Consider the following 16,222-nt stretch of genomic DNA (forward strand, 5'->3'; position numbering starts at 1 on the left):
AGGGGAGAGAAAATATCTGCCAGTCAGCCTATTTTCAGTCTGAATGAGAGGATCAAGTCTCCAAACTTTATGTCCAGCACATGCTGGGCACTGCTGCTGCTGCCTCCTTGGCATCAGGGCTGCCTTAGAGTTCCAGGCAGAGAGAACAGCCTAGAAAGGTATAAAGACATGAGAATGGCTTCTAGAAGTAGCAGCAGTTAGTCGAAGTAACAAGGGCCCTATTGAACAGAGCATCTGAATTTGTACTAGGAACCACGGGCTCTGTTGGGGAAAGCCATGCTGGTATATGCTTGGGGCAGTTACACTTGAAATGCTGAGAATGGATGGGGGTGGGTACAGAAACCCAGAGACCAACTAGGACATGCTTGCAGTAACCCAGGGTAGAGAAGAGAGGCAACAGTGGATGGAGGATTTATGTAGGACTCCACTGGGTCCACAAAAACAATTCTTTATTCTTGGCTTTATCCCAAGTCTAGCACATCAGGTTCATATCTGCTATTAAATTCAACCAGGGTCCTTTCACCCCCACCTAGTACTCAGGACCTCAAGAACAGTGACATCAAGTCCATTCACACCCCACAGAACCTAGTAGGCATCAAGAGTAAGCCAACCCCAGCTAGAGAAAGGGGGACAAGCCTGGAGGCATCCTGGTGCTCATGGGAGGGGTGGAGGGAAGGGAAGGAAAGGAACTGATTCTTGCTGCTCAAACTGCCCACAGCCCTCAGGAGCCCTGGAAGGAAGGCTTCAGGGTAGAAGACATGATATAGCCCAGACCATACTTCCCACCTGGGTTTGGAAAAGGGCCTCTAGCTCTTTGCATCCAAGCTCTGAGCCATCCAGACAAGGCACAGGTAGGAATAAGGTAAGGCTTTTGGGTCAGAATGATCAAAGGCAAGAAAGAGGGGCATTGGTGTGGAGAAACTCCACCAGGAGTTACACTGGGACAGAAGCAAAGGGCAGCTAGGGCACTGATCCTGGTAGTCAAGAGGGATTCTCATCACAGCCAGGGCATGAGGCCAGCAGGACAGGGTACTCTGAAGGTAGCTGTCTTAGAATGTGTAAGAAAGCAAAGGCCATTTATCCACAGAAGAAAGCTCATGAGGAGGTCTAGCCATGCTCCCACAGATGCTGCCCATACATAGGTCTCAGGTTTAGACAGCAAAGTAAGAGGAGCCGGCTTTTAAGGTGAGAGCTCTGAGAGGCCACACAGGCTTCAGGGGCCTTCCAGCCCATCTAGAGTATGGGGTAGCAGCTTAAGCAAGGCCAAGGAACATGTATCCGAGCATGTTTAAGGTTGTCACACAACGGCCACATTGATCAGAAACAGACTGATTTAAGCAGAATAGAAATCAGAATATACAGCCTGCATAGTGATTTCTGAGCCAGAAAACAGGGCACAGCCAGAGACACCCCCTCCTCCCAAGTCATAGCCCAGAACTGCTTCAACACCCCACTGCTGCCACCTTCAAGCATGAGCTAAAAGATTAGCTGAGACAAGTTTAAGATACTTTCAAGTGAGACATCGACACACCCAGAGGGCAAAAACTTAGAAGAATGAAGTCACAGCAAGAAGACATCCTTAAGGGCCCCAAATGGACATGTCAGCCCACTCCTTTCACCAGATAACATCAACATCTACTCCTCCTGTACTTCAAGAAAAGTGATGCAGTTTTTAGATATCTAGCCTCCATTCCCTCTGGGCCCCTAGAAAGTGGTATCCAAGTCAGCTACATTCTGTTGCAGTCCAATGAGGTGATACTCACTTTATCCCAATCCAGTCATATTGAGACCAATGGACAGTGTGTAAACTTCCCCATCATATCTTATGTGAGGGGGTAAATATGAGTCACTGGAAAGAGGATGAACACAGATCATTAAGGCCATTTTATTAGAACAAGTTTAAGGCCATGGTCACTTGTGATCCATCTTCCAAAACAAACCCAATTTTCCCCCTTTCCCTTAATCAAACTTCAGCTTATTGGGTTATTTCAATGAAAGGATCCAAGCCTTTATCACTGAGAATTATGGTCTGGGTGGCACTCCCAGTGGGGGTGGCTGGGGTTGACCACTCCACTTGCGTACAAGGCATTTTGGCAGAGGATTTTCTGGACTGTGTCTGCACTCCCCCCTGCTTCTATTACATAGGATGACCTTGTTATTAGACAAGGTCACCCCAGCCAGCACTCACTAACCCCCCTTTCCCTGTTAAAAGTAGCAGAGGAGTAGAAGCTGCCTCTACTTCTAGTTCAATGGCAATTCTCTGGTAAAATCCTCACTCTTTTTAACCATTACGACATCTAAACTAGCAGAGGCCAGTAACTTAAGATGGGGAGTTTCATGAGCAGGACCTCTGTTACAGTGGCAAGTGGCACATTCATTTATGCCATTCAGTACCTGGATCCAAGCAGTCTGGCTATGAAGGGAACCACCAGCCCACCAGTCTCTGGTTTAGAACATACAGCACACCCTCTGATGGTATTCCAAGCTCCAAGGTAGTACAATAGTAGAAGTTTCCATAGACTATTCCACAGTTCTGTAAGGCCACCTGCTTCTGGGAGTTGGGGGTCATGCCAGAACAAGAGGATTTCATGGGTTTAAGCCAATTGATTTATGCCAAGAGACTAGTTCCTTCATCAGATGCAGGTCTGGATGGGTGACAGTTAAGCTAAATGTTACATTCAAGTTCATGGATGGTTTTAACGTACTTCATGGGCAGGGAAAGGTGTAATTCCTTGGAATTATACGTTCTAGTAATGGCAAATAGCCACCCCACTCCATAGGAGTTCAATGAAGGAAACCCACCATCAGGTATCAGACTGCTTTCTGAGGTTTGTCAGGGGCTCCCGGTTATTGTTGCTGGCAAGCTCGTTCAGAAGCTCTCAGTTCAGCCCCTATGAGAAGTTCAAGTTCATCCATGCATGGCCTTGATCATGCTCCCTGGCACTTCACGAGTCCTTAAGAACTGGGGTGCCTGAGGAAGGAGGCTGACTAGAGGTCAGACCACCTAGCTCATCTAATTGGGAGCCTTCTCTAGGGTAGGGCCTCTGTGAGCAATTGCAAGGGATACGACCACATTTTCAGATCTATTCGAAGACTGTTACCTATGTACTTCTTTTCTAAGCCTCCTTGTCACTAATCATGTAATCTTGCTTCCAAGTCCATGACCAGCAGTCATAACCTAGCCTATGACAGGTCTTTGTAGATCATTTTGACCATGCGTCCTACAAGCCAAAGAAAATGGCCTGTCCAAAGTCCTGCCTGTCAAAGACTTCTTTTTCTATGGTCCTTCAAGGTCACCTTGAGTGGTGCTGGAACATTATAGCAGTCACATAGTGTTCAACAACATAGCTGATACTAGCATGTTGTCCAGACCTGTGTCAAGATTTTTCTCCATGAGATAAGGATGGCTAGAGGAATAAGTGGCAGGATTAGTCATTGTGTTAACCACCTGCTCATGTAATTTACATGTGTTCTTAGGACCTACTTGGACCTGCTCTTACTGAGGACTTCCTTTTAATGGGCCACCAAGCATGCTCAATGTTGGTTGGGTACATCACAGCTGGTTCACATAGGCAGTAGCCAATTTCCACCAGGGACCAAATAGAAAGTTAAGCACCATCTCTTTGCAAGAACAATTGTTTGCAGAAAGCAGCCAGTCTTTGCCCTAAAACTTTAAGTAGTTCAGTGCAAGCCCCTTATAAAGGCTTGCCCCGTGTTTCATAACACATCCAAATTTGCTCCATACTCTTGGCTACCCAACATCCTAGAAGCCAATGGATGGAGCTACATCCCACTCTGGGAGCCAAAGTCAGCCTTTCAAGTTACTAATGAAGCCTGGACAAGTATGGCATATGCTGTCTTCAAAAACCAGAGCAGCCACCAGGTGCCATGTTTCTTACTGACTGGAGGCTAGAAGAAGGCCCAGCATCAGCATGTCCAAACAGCTCTGGGTGACAAACCACTCCCTTTGTGCAGCATGGAAGATGTGACGAGCCTAGCTGAGTGGTGGCTGGACAGCTTAAAGCACATTGTTCTCAGCAACTGTTCTGTTTCCACAAGCCTCAGGCGGCAAGAATCTCACAACTTCCTACCAGCTGGATTATTGCGCCTTCAGCCTCAATGGGTCAGAATGCAGCCCATTTCCTTTAAGACTTAGTTTGTCGCCTGCTAGCCCAGCTTCCAGTTCTCTCAGGCAGGGGTTCTTGGTTATAAGGCAACAAGCCCATTCTGGCTGTTGTAAGCAGAAACAGGAACTTGTGAAAATTGGGGAGAACTCACAGGATCATTAGGAGGGGGATAGCCTTGGCCTCCAAGGCCGTCCAACAGATCTGTCCAGTAGGGACACCTTGGCCCCACCACCAAGTAGCAGCTTCCACAGCCGACACTGAGGGCACAGATGTGGCCCATTTCCAGGGCTGCCTGGAACCTGAGCTTGTTGCAATGTCACAAAGAGAAGGTTGTCGTCCGGAGGCCTGGAAGCTTTGGCTCATTGGCTTCTATTCCAAATCCAAGGAGGGCAGATGGATGGAGTCTGGGTCATGTGTCTATGTCTGACCTGCAAGAGGGGGCAACAAAGTTTCTGTAGTGGCAAGTGGGTACCACGTCCCACAAGGACCAAAATGGTCAAAATCCAACCACAGGCCAGAGAGACACACACTAGGTGGTCTAAGGCAGACAAGCACAGCTAGGTTTATCTATAAAATCCCACCTTCTCCAGGCTTGGCTCTCACCTGTTGGCCCAAGATGAGTCTCTCTGCCACATCTGAGGAAGGGCTGCAGTCCAGGCTTCAGATGGATGCTGTCCTACTGGAGTTGTGCCCTTGGGAATGCCTTTGCTCATAGAGCCCCTGAAGGAACATCCCTAAAGCCAGATCACAGCCACCATGAGAAGGCCAGCTTTCATGCCAAGGGCCTTGGCTGCAAGGCCACCACCACCAGGGTGCCAGGGCAGTGTCTAGCTCTGAGTGGAAAACAAGGGGAAAAAAGGGAAGGAAAGTGCTTTACAGTCTTGCTGGGATCATAACCAGGGGTCCAGACTGCAATGTTCAACCCTCCCGTACCCCCGCCCTTTGTGACCATGGTGCTTCCTCTTCCATCTGCCATCCTCTTACCACAACTGCATGCCACTGCAGAAGCAGGGCTATGAGTTATCTGCTACTCCTTGTCTGTTTCTCACCACCCTCAGGCCATGAGTTCACAGAAAACCTCCTTCAGCTGGAGGCTGTGGTATGATGGCTCATGCCCTCTAGGTACCCTTTTGTGCATGGGGAACAGGTGACACATGGAGTCCAGGCCCTGATCTACTCATTCTTGGTCTCTAGCTAACAGGTACTCCATTTTCTATCCTTCCCAATGGCTTTGGCCCAAGTCTTCCTTCCATGTTCCCCAAGAATTCTGGAACCTACAGAGAAAATGCACAAGTCAGAGCAGTGGTCCTGTGTATCAGGCTCAAGTTTCCCACTATGGAGATGTTTGTGCTGATGGTCTACTTTTAGCACAGGAGTCCAGCCCATCATTATTCTACCAGGTGAGCTTGAGACTTTGCATATGGCAAACGCATGACAACGTATGATGTAGGTCAGGGTGCACCAATTAGATACAGGTAAAGACCAAAATTCCAGGGTACAGAGGGAATTTTTTTACCTGAATATAGACATCCACAAGCTGTAACAAGGACACAGGTGTGAAGCCACTTCACCTGGGGTATGAATCAGAAGCCTTGAGGCTGAAGTCTTGCTTTCGTATCAGGTTCAGTCTGTATGAAGCAACTGCAGCTTCTCAGAGGGACCAGGAACCAAGCATATAGTCAAGTGCAAACCCACACTTGGGCTGCTAGTCCCGTGGGCAGATGTGGCTTAGGGTTCTCAGCATGTCTGTCCAGTCCTAGATGGCTCCAGCCATTGTAGGCACCAGCCTTTGCAGATAGATACTGAGCTTTCTGGGCTCTGCTTAGTCACCTGCTTGTCCTAAATTCCACTGAAGGACAAGTCCAGGGCCAAATTACAGGAAGGATGATACTTCCAGGAAGCAATAAAGGGAGAGATCCTTGGTTCTTGTGTGTCAGTTTCCTGCCTGCTGGGGAGATCTCTTGGCTGCTCCATAGCAATGACAGATCTACCAGTCTTTCACTGTCCTAATGCGAGGACCAGCTGCCGGACCACTACAGGTCAAACTGAAATACTGGGCTTTGCCTGCACATGACCCAGGAGCCCACACCCAAGCACTGTGATCTCCAGCACTGATTCCAGCTCAGCTCCCGATACAAGTTCTGATTCCAACAGGGACAGACTGTTGCCTTGAAACACCTACACAACTGGGAAATTCTACTTCTGGTGGCTCTTCATTGCTGCCAGCATTTCAGGCAAGATTCTTCCCCCTAGTGATCTTCACTGAGTTCCAAAGAGTCCATGAGTTGGGGATAAACAAGCCTATGATGGCAGCAGCTTCTTCCACCCCCCTGGTCACCATCGTTAGATCTAGGTGTTGTAGATGAATGATTCTCCCGGGTCCCGTCATCTCTCGCCTCCTGCCCACCCCCACTCCCCAGAGACTGCCCCCCACCTCCCTAAAAGCCTCAGATTGGCGAAAACACCCCTAATGTTTCAGGATTATTTTAATTTGTGTTCTCAACCTCATCTCAGGTGGAGCTGAAGCCCAGAGTGCATGATGGCTTGGATAGGCTTCGCTAGAGCTGCCGCCTGCTAGAAATAGGCCCTGCTCTAGACCCCGCTGCTAGGGGGTCACTGCATCAGAGCAGACTTTCTCAATAGCAATGATCTCCCTGCCAGGAGGTGGAGCAGTCAGGAGGGCGCAGAACCCAGGAGAAATGCCTCAAGACTTCTCTACAGAGGTCTAGCACTGGTAGCCTGTTTCCACCTCCTCAACAATTCTATTTCAGTGCTTAGAAGCACAGCTAGGACACCAAGTATTTCAACAAGTCTCAGATCTGTGAACCATGAGATGCTTATGGACCCGACTGTCCTAGTCTTGTCTAGGAGGGCCCTCAGGCTCAAGCGCTCCAAGTAGAGTCTCACACTGGCAACCATAGTTACGATTCTATTATCCTGTGTTGTGCTAGGCCAGACTTCTGATCTGAAGAGAACTTAGAACTTTGAGTATATTGGTACCCTCTCTGCCTCTCCCCACCTCCATTCCCCAATTTCTATCATTTGTGAAAAAAAAAAAAAAAATTCAACCATCCCCAAAAGGTCTGCTTGCACCCAGACCGTCAGAACTCAGATACCCTCCCCTTCCTTCTGCTCATCACTACACGCAGGTGACACCTTCTACTTGGGTCTTTGTTTATACCCCAGTCTTAGCACATCTGAGGACTAGGATTGCACCAATCTGCTGAGGCCCTATCTCCCCAGGACTCTCCAGGCCTGTGATGCTCATTGGGGCGGGGGACGGGGTGTGGAGGATGCTAGGCTAGAAGGCCATAGGCAAGCCAGCCTGTACCCGGAAATAGATACATGCACAGCACTCCCAGCCTCTGTTTATTGTATATCCAAGACCCTTTAAGGATAGGGAAGGTGTGGGGAGGGTACAAGTCTCAGAGGAATGGCAGTCTTCACCCTAGCCCTGCTGTGCATGATACGATTAGTGCATCCTTAGAGCCTAGGCCAGGATCAGCCACCACACCAGCCGGGCACCCTCTGGCCCTGGCCCTCACCTCCTTCTCCAGCCCAGGCCAAGAGACCCAGCTCCTGGGACCCCAGGCACTAACCCAGTGTCACAAAACACACACACACCCCAACAACAAACTCATGTGCTACTCCTGGAGAGCCAGTGTCCCCAGCAAGACTACAGTTTTCTCTCCCTGCAAATTTGGGGAGCTTCAGTCTCACTCTGGGATGGAAAGGAAGGCAGTCTAGAGGTGAAACTTTTGTGTTTCACCATCACGTGAACACTGTCCCTGGTTCTCCAGGAGTAGTCCTGAGCTCTTGAACATCACAGGACAGGTGCTGGCAGCAAAGGCAGAGGGGGAGGCTGCCAGCAAAGGGGGCCAGAGAAGCCGGAGGGGGCAAGCAGCCAAACCACAAGGTCAGAGGCCACAGGTGGCACATAGCAGGAACCCAGGTACCAGGTTGCAAAGATGATGTTAGGCAAATCTGAGGACCTAGGGAAGAGGATGGAAGAGAAGGATGAACCCTTGGAGAACACACCTCCTCAGGGGCAGCAGGGAGTCAGGATGGGCCCTGTGACCAAGGGAGCACTGAAGTATAGGGAGGCAGCCAAAGGCTTGATCCAAGGACCAAAGCTCTTCCCAAAGCAGGCTGGGAAGCCAGGAACCCAGGAACCCAGGGCCTACCCTGGACAGACCTTTAGCAACTTGAGAATAAATTCAAGGGGGGGGTGCACTGTGGGAGAGAATGGGGAGGGGAACCAGCAAAGCTGGTGAGAGATGAAAACCTAAGCCCTTCCCCTCTGAGAGGGACCCTGCTGTGTATGATATCCATTAGTTTAAGAAACACAGCCTGTGACCCAGTGGGTCCTGGGGTACCCCCGCTTCTAATCAGAAGCTCAGCTGGGAGTCACCCAGCCCTGAGAAGCTGTTGATGCAAGATGCCAGCAGCCCTGCCTTCTGCACAAGGCCTCTGCTAAGGAATGCTCTCCCCTGGGAAGAGACGTAGTTTGGAGCCCTGGTTCAGAGTCAGGGCTTCCTGGTAAGCCTCCCATGATGAGTTCAGGCTTGACTGAGCATGTACTTATTACAGCCCAGGGCTATGACCTGTCATTCAGGGCAGTGAGCTCCCTAAAGGCATAAACATGGCCTCTGCACCATAGGCCATGACAGAGCTGACATCCAGTAACAGTGTGTGGAATTTTTGTACAAGACCAACCCCTAAGAAGTTTCTTGGGTTGAAGAGACAAGCTGGACCTTAGGTGACATGTTTTAAGGGTGACAAACTTGGAAGGTCTGTGGAACAAATGTTTAAGGAGGTTTCCTAAGTGACCTTGGCTATGGATCCTAAGAGTAGGGCAGGACAGAATAGGTCCTGGGATACCTAGGGTAGGACAGCAGTGACCCAGACCATGGATTGATTCTGGTCTCTGTCCAAGTGCTTGTCTGCTGTGATCATCTGTGAGACCCCTGCTCAAGGGGAATCCTTGAGGTTCCATCCTCTCTAATGGGACCAAGAAGTGACAGTATTAAGGGAGCTTTGGCCTCATGGTTTCTGCTCACACCAAGTATGCCAAGTTCATGATGTACTGCTTAGGCTGATAGTCCAGACACAGCTGCATGGCAGATATACCATCTTCCTATGTAAAAACTCTGAAACAACTCCTGGGGCTGAGAATTCTTAGGACATGTGACCTGGGAAGAAAGGCAGGAAGGAGAGATGTTTAGATAAGTGAGGAGGTGGCCCTAACAAGCTCCAGCCGCATTTTTTTCCTTACCAACCGGAACCTAACCCGTATGACTGGGTGAAGGGAAAACTAGGATTGAACTTGACAGATTTAGACCTTAGACGCCTCACACCCCGGATTATGTGGAAGCCACAACAAAAAGTAGGGCTTGGGCAGGAGAGGAAAAACAGCTGGAAAGAGAGATGCTATCAGTTCAGCTGGGGTCTGAATGAATCTCACCAGGCAAGTCCCAGCACCTGGAGCAGCTGGGAGATACCAAACAGGCAGGTAGAACACCTGGGTGTCGAGAGCCGTAGACACTATGGCCCTCATGTCCACGGCCGGCAGAACAGAGGTCCCTGGTAGAATGGAAGGTGAACAAGTTCAAGGGAACAAGGAGTAAGGCCCTGAAGACAAGGTCACACAGGCAGCATTGGGCAGGCCAGGAGCCGGGAGGCTCAGAACTGATGTCCCCAGATGCCACTACCTGTTGCAGTTAATTCTGAAGAGTTGGGAACTGAGCGAGAAAAGCCATTGGGTCAAGTCCCAAACCACAGCAGTTAAGGACCTGTTTGCCATCTTTATTCTAGAACAAGTTCTCTCTACACCTTGACTCTCAGGGAGCCACACGCCTGGGAGATGAACTGAGAGGGACATCCAGGGTGGCGCTCAATCATCCTAGGGATGCTCACTCTGCCTGTGGCATCCTTCCCAGACATCTACCTGGGTCCCCGGCCTCAGACATCCACTAAGGCAGATCATAGGAGGCTTCCGTGGAGTGAGGTCAGCAGCCAGCTTCTGACTAGTCCCTCCACAGCATTAGTAGTGACGAAAAACAGTGATGGGAACTGAACAATGGAAACAGAACAGAAAAGCTAATGCCAGCCTTTCTTACTTGGGAGACTTATTTTATCAGATATCCTGTATCTTTGCCTTACTTGCTGCTGGACACTTTCCATCCATGGCTATACAGCATGTAGCTTCTCTAGACTTTAAAAATCTTTCTACTCTAGGACCTTTTCTGGTTAGTCTTCTTTTGTTGTTCAAGACACACCTGAGCATCCCATTTTCCATTTCACATTGTCTGCCCCAATCTCAGTCTGTCCTTATATCTTGAATTCTTCCTAAGGTCTCTAGTGGCCTAGAAGTAAGTAGCTTTTCCCCAAAGGGGACTACTCTTGTCATCTCTGCTACTCACTCTCCAGAAATAAAGTGTAGGCAGAAGAGGTGACTATTTATAGATATGCACTCTTAGACCTGCTTCTCAGCTTGTAGTCCCATTTCCAGGTCTCAGGTCTTCAGTTACACTCAGCACACTGGGGACTGGCCTCCAGCCTGACTGCTCCTGGTCTGCAGGCAGATCTCTCCCTACTGGATGCCTTCACTTGAAGCTGGGCAACACAAACCAACATTGCCCCACACTCAACTTGTTCTCACGTCTAAGGAGCTAGAGAGATGTCTCAGCTAACATCACACTGTGGACCAAAAGTTAACCAGGTGACCACGAACTTTTTTTTTCGCTCTTCTCCCTTAACCAACCCTGTTCTACCTCCTAAGCATTTCTTGATCCCATCTATTTCACTGGCTTTTACTCTTCCATAAGTTTTTTTCCCCACCTGAGGAGCTGCAAATTTTCTAGGAAGTCACCAATACTTCTTGCTAAAGTCTCAGCCAGGCTCTAGCCTGTAGACCTGAAAGATATTTAAAGATCATCCGATCTGGTCACTCTTCTCCTGCCTTTGCTTAAATTCCATTTGGAATCCTAGCATTTTAAGTGTATGCAACAGAGCCTTCAACTCAGCCTGAGAGTCCCAACATGGTCTGATTCGGGCTTAAGTCTCTCTTGTCAACCCCATCCACCTTTGAGTTGGGGTTATGCAAGCTTTTTATCTGATGCCCATATGCCCAAATACTTTTACCCTTAGAGTCAAAAACAATAAGTAACCCAATTCTGACAAATCACTGAGTGAGAACACTTGTAAATTCTAGAATTGCTGCAAGATACTGTCCTCATTTCTCCAAGGAAATTCTCAAGACTAAGCAATTGAGCATCCAGGCTTATCTTCTAGTAAATCCTTAGGTCTGAGGAGAATGACACAGGCTCCTTCCCCATTACCATCTTTAGTTTCTCTCTGCATCCAATAGGTTCTGCCTGGACTTAGGCAACTTCCCTGCTTAAGTGAGCTGGGGGAGTCCGATGGACAGCTGGCCTAGAAGTACCATAATGTGGCCACATGTCAACCATTAGAACATGTTTGTTTGCCCTACCTCCTCAAGACCTGATAGGGACACTAGAAAATCCCATGAACTCAGCTCATCTTCCCCAGTCACCACTGCACACAAGCCCACCCCCAACAAGCCAAATACAAATGCACTTATTCAAGGTCAATGTACTTATTCTACTGATATGCCAGGTCTAGTCCCCCACCAGACAGATGGGCATGTCAGGCCTCCCAGCCAGGCCATCTTATTCCCATAAACATGTCACTCAAGGTGTCAGGTATATAAGAGAGCAGTGTAGAAGTTAAGCTGCTTTGCCTCTGGACTTAACACACAAACAAGTCCTTCTCCTGGGCCCACTTTGAGTCTCCTCTTCACGGCTCCCACACTGCCTTTTCTGCTATAGAGGCTGTAGTTCCTTCCCCCTCCAATCCTTGCATGCTATTGACTTAATACTGGTTTTAGTTTAATCATCCCCAGTTTCTCTCCTATTCACTTCTAAACCTGGGGCAGGCTCTGTATATTTTGGTCAAAAGTGTCTATAAAGGAAACCATCTCCCCAAGTCCAGGGATGCCAACTGACTTCCAGATGGAAGTTTCAAAATGGACCTGTCCAATTCCTCCTGCCTGAACTCACCACACTCAGCTCTCAGAAGAGCTGACAACTTAAGCCAACATGCTTCTTGCTAAAATACCCAGAGCTGTGACTGTGGTCAACAAGTACCCCCTTCCCTATGTGTTCCTTGCCCTCCACAACCCTATGATTCACTCAGAAGTTGGAGCCTCCTGGGTGATAACTGTCAATCCAGGTTTTAATGGAAGTGGGGGATGGATATCCGAACTGACAAACGTGAACAGGTTTGAGCCCTGGGAACCCAGGCAGCCCAGCTCCCCTAGCCTGGAGATCCTTGGAAGAAAGGAACCAAGAACAACACACTGAGAAAGCTAGTCCCTCACCCTGCTCTATGCTACCAGCTTTGGTCACTAGTCAGGTAACACCAATTCAAGGGATATCAGCAAATACCACCCGGATAAAGACAGAAGGAACAGGACAATAGGCCCCCATCATATAGAGCAGGGCAGAGAATCAGGTGTCAAATGCTCCCTCACTGTAACCCTTCCCACTTCTTCCATCTTCCCTGTACCCAGCAAAGAGAAGACCTAGAAGGGAAAGAGTGAAAGGCTGTCCCCAGGGATTACACTATAGATGTGAGGCTTTGCACACAGGGTAAGAAGAATGAGACAGGAACAAGCACACGAATCCTTGACCACCATCCCCCCCAAGCCTGCCACGTCTTGTAGACCAGTGAGGACCCCAAGTGATAATCCAAGGGACTTAGCACAGCTCCTTGCTTTCTATGGGCTGCTTTGCAGTGGCCTAAAATGGCCCCTGGGGCAATAGAACCCTGCCCCTTGGTACTGGTAGCTGGTCTGCCTGCCTGGTTATATATAACTCTAGCCACTTTGAGTCTTGGGAATTCTTCTTAGAGGCTACCTCTCCCAGCTTACAGGAGCCCAGGGGATAGAAAGAGACCAAGTGTCAAGTTAGGAGAGATTTATAGCTTTCACCCTTAATAAGGTCAAAGCACCAGTACAAATGGTCAACATATCAATCTGAGCTTCTATGATTTGAGGAGCCTACAAGTGTAGGTACCTGTCAGAGAACCAACTCAACATCTGGCTAAACCCCCATATGCTACAGAGGGCAGAGGCAGCAACACAGAGCAGTCAGTGGATACTGAGTGCTGGTCTTCCACTGTTTTTCTGTTAGATATCTTCTCATGGCAAAATATTCAAGTACCTCCATTTCCAAGTTCTAGTCCAAGATCTAGTTTTATAATTTCTCATCAGAAATCATTTTCATGTGCTGACTGTGGGGAGAGAGCTCTTACTAGCTTGAGAATTCTGTAAAAAGTTAGCCATGTTCTGGCTTCAGCATGTACCTAAGTAGAGACAGAACTGCCCTCTGGGAGCGGGGGCTGGAGGGAGGCCTGAAGTAGTAAGAAGTGAGACCTTGGGAGAACAAAGCCATGGTATCTGACCAGAAGCAGGTGGGAAAGCAAGGCAAACATGGGAGGTAGGCCTTGTGGGGCTCAACACAGGTGAAGCTAAAACAAAGAAACCAGGCATCAGAGCCACACTGGGGGTGGGGTGCAGATGGGGAGCAGATACAGGAAACAGACACCTTGCTGGGGCAGTTAAGCCCTGAGTACGGCCTGGGCCCTTGGATGACAGCTCTGGAGATCCACATCTGTCTGTCCCAGGAGCAGCAATGGCTCTCATAGCTGAGGCAAAGAGATGGGCAGGAGAGCATTCCCCAATCCATGGGGGACATGTATCTGTCCAGGTAACACCAAGTTATCATCTCAGGGCTCAGTTCTGGATGGCTTAACAGAAGCTGACTTCTGGTTCTAGTCTGAGGTGGGTGGTTTGTGCAAGGCTCTCTCCCCAATACAGACCTGGGATCAGCCTTTCTTCAGCTGTACCATCAGAATACATAGCCTTTGGGGTCACCTCTGCACAAGGACATGGAAAAAACACAGTCACCCTCTGCTTCCTGCACTGGAAGTGACATCATTTCTACTTACATCAAGTCAGTGAGGTATTCCTGTGACCTATGATACAAGGGACAGGAAATAGGGCAGAGATGGTCCCTCAACATCACCTTACAGCAAAGTGCTCAGTTCTTATCACAGCTGCTGCAGGTCATCACTACCATATCAGCTGAAGAATTCTTTGGAGTCCTGGCCCCACCTCCTGCCTTGGCCAGGGGCCAAGAGATACCAGTACTGGCCTCACAGGTTGAGTTTTACCTGTCACTTCTAGGCGTAGACATATTAGCACAGAAAGGCCTTTTGGGGCCAGCAACATACAGGAACAGTCCTGAATACAAGTGGCTCAAGCAGTGAGTCCCTCCCTTTGGGCACAAAGCCATCATCAGCGCAAGGCCTATCAGAGGTTCTGGTGTAGTCCAAGATGCTAACTCATCTTCTGGGAGGGTCTGCTCTCAGCAATTTCCATGACTGTGGTTATCCCCACAACATTGGAATGCAAAGATGGGGTCAAAAGGACCAGCCTCAGACATCCCATAGGAGCCATTAGCACCAGCCCCATTTAAGACACAGCAGGGCTGAGCAAGAGTCTGTGAGCCCACCTCCAGGAGTTGGCCTGACCCTAGTCTCAGTGGCATGCTTGTCACAGCCAGTCTGCGAGGTCCCTACAGTCTCATTCACCTGGAGGGCAAAGGTCTTCCTCCCACCTGTTGCCCAAGGGAGATGCTAAAGCGGGAACGTTTCACACATACTTGGAGGGCATCCACTAGCTTGATCAACTAAGTTCCCACCCATTTTCCCAGAATAGCACCCTTGGCAACCTCTCAGTGAAAGCCTAAGAACTAAAGGGCTATTAAAGAGATTCTATGGGAAGCTAACTAGGTCCCCACAAGACCTTCATTTATGGAGAGTAAATCTAAGCCAACTCACTGATGGAACAGAGGTACCACCACATGAAACAACATCATCATCTCAGGAGATGGGAAAGGAATGTGTGGACACCTAGGAGAGGCAGGAAGTAGCTCCTTCTGCAGGCATAGCAAACCCTCTGCAGAGCAGCCTGAGGGCAGCCTTGCCTCTAGTACAGCACCACCCCCAGACCCAGGGGAGGACTGTGTGCTTCAGGATAGCCAGCAAGTGGAGGTGGGACACTGGATGTTTATGTGGACATGATGTGTTGAATTTCTTCACAATCACAAGGAAACATGAACTCTGAAGGATCTGATGGCCACCTTGACCCTATAGAAATTCTCACTAATGGCACCTGACTATACACCATGGAGTATTACCCGTGATAAATTCAATATCAACATTAAGCTAGACCTCAAGTGTTCAGATGCAAGTTCCAAGTTCTAGGATACACAGAATAAAAGAGCAAGCAAGGTAACACTAGGAACCAGCTACCAAGCTAATCTAGAAGGTGGGATATTCTAGAACTTACTGGGTTTCTTACAGAACTGTCAGAAGGCAGTGTACTAGATTGAGTCCAGATATAACCAGACTAAGCGTGGTGGATTGAGACCTGTTTGGACAGATTCCAGGGAACATTTGAGTCAATGGAAAAAATTTAAATAGGAGTTAAATGAATTTTTACTGATTTCAAGATCAATGACTGAAAAAAGATGGTATGGGTCTCATTTTATATGCAGAGAAGTATCTGTATCAGCATTAGACCACTGCAGCAGTGATCTCTGAAAAGGGACATTTTTGCTTATTTGCTTTTTATAAAAGCGTACTCCTTCTAACAATTGAGTTATTATAAATAAATCTGGAAAAGGGCAGTACATCTTTGACTAAAGCTGAAGACTTGACATTAAATTCTTAGAAGTGACATTAAATTCTTAGAAATGATCCTACAAGTTCAAACTCTTGTTCTATTTGCATGGATGTGAAGAATTCACTTGGTTCCCTGGAAATAATACTGGAGAAGTTCACTGGCTAGAACACATCCCCCACCCCAAGGGGCTTCATTCAGGCCAGTGTGTACACACCAGCTCTGCTGACAGGAAGCCCACCAGGATGGGCAAATATCTGCTGGCCTCTATGAGGAGTTAGTCTTCTTTCCAAGCTTAAGTTCTGACCCTTCAAAAAAGCTATCA

The 16,222-nt window shown here is 48.6% G+C and overlaps 1 long non-coding RNA gene across 3 annotated transcripts in view; it reads right to left on the bottom strand.

Annotated features, from left to right (window-relative positions):
- Window positions 1-1,861: 1,861 nt before the first annotated feature.
- LOC110256672 (uncharacterized) overlaps window positions 1,862-16,222 on the bottom strand; it is a 66,934-nt gene continuing 52,573 nt past the window's right edge. The window contains exons 2-4 of one of the 3 annotated variants that reach the window (XR_014828078.1): window positions 5,644-6,389; window positions 4,731-4,960; window positions 1,862-4,555 (exon numbers count right to left, since the gene is read on the bottom strand). This is a non-coding gene — a long non-coding RNA (uncharacterized LOC110256672). Of the gene's footprint in view, window positions 4,556-4,730; window positions 4,961-5,643; window positions 6,477-16,222 lie in introns of all 3 variants that reach the window. The other 2 variants (XR_002338536.2, XR_014828079.1) reach the window with 2 other exon arrangements.

This window comes from Sus scrofa, chromosome 14 (genome assembly GCF_054392235.1).
Source record: "Sus scrofa isolate SSC_HxYL_T2T_F1_AM1 chromosome 14, Sscrofa_HxYL_maternal_Yorkshire_Landrace_v2.0, whole genome shotgun sequence".
Taxonomy (NCBI): domain Eukaryota; kingdom Metazoa; phylum Chordata; class Mammalia; order Artiodactyla; family Suidae; genus Sus; species Sus scrofa.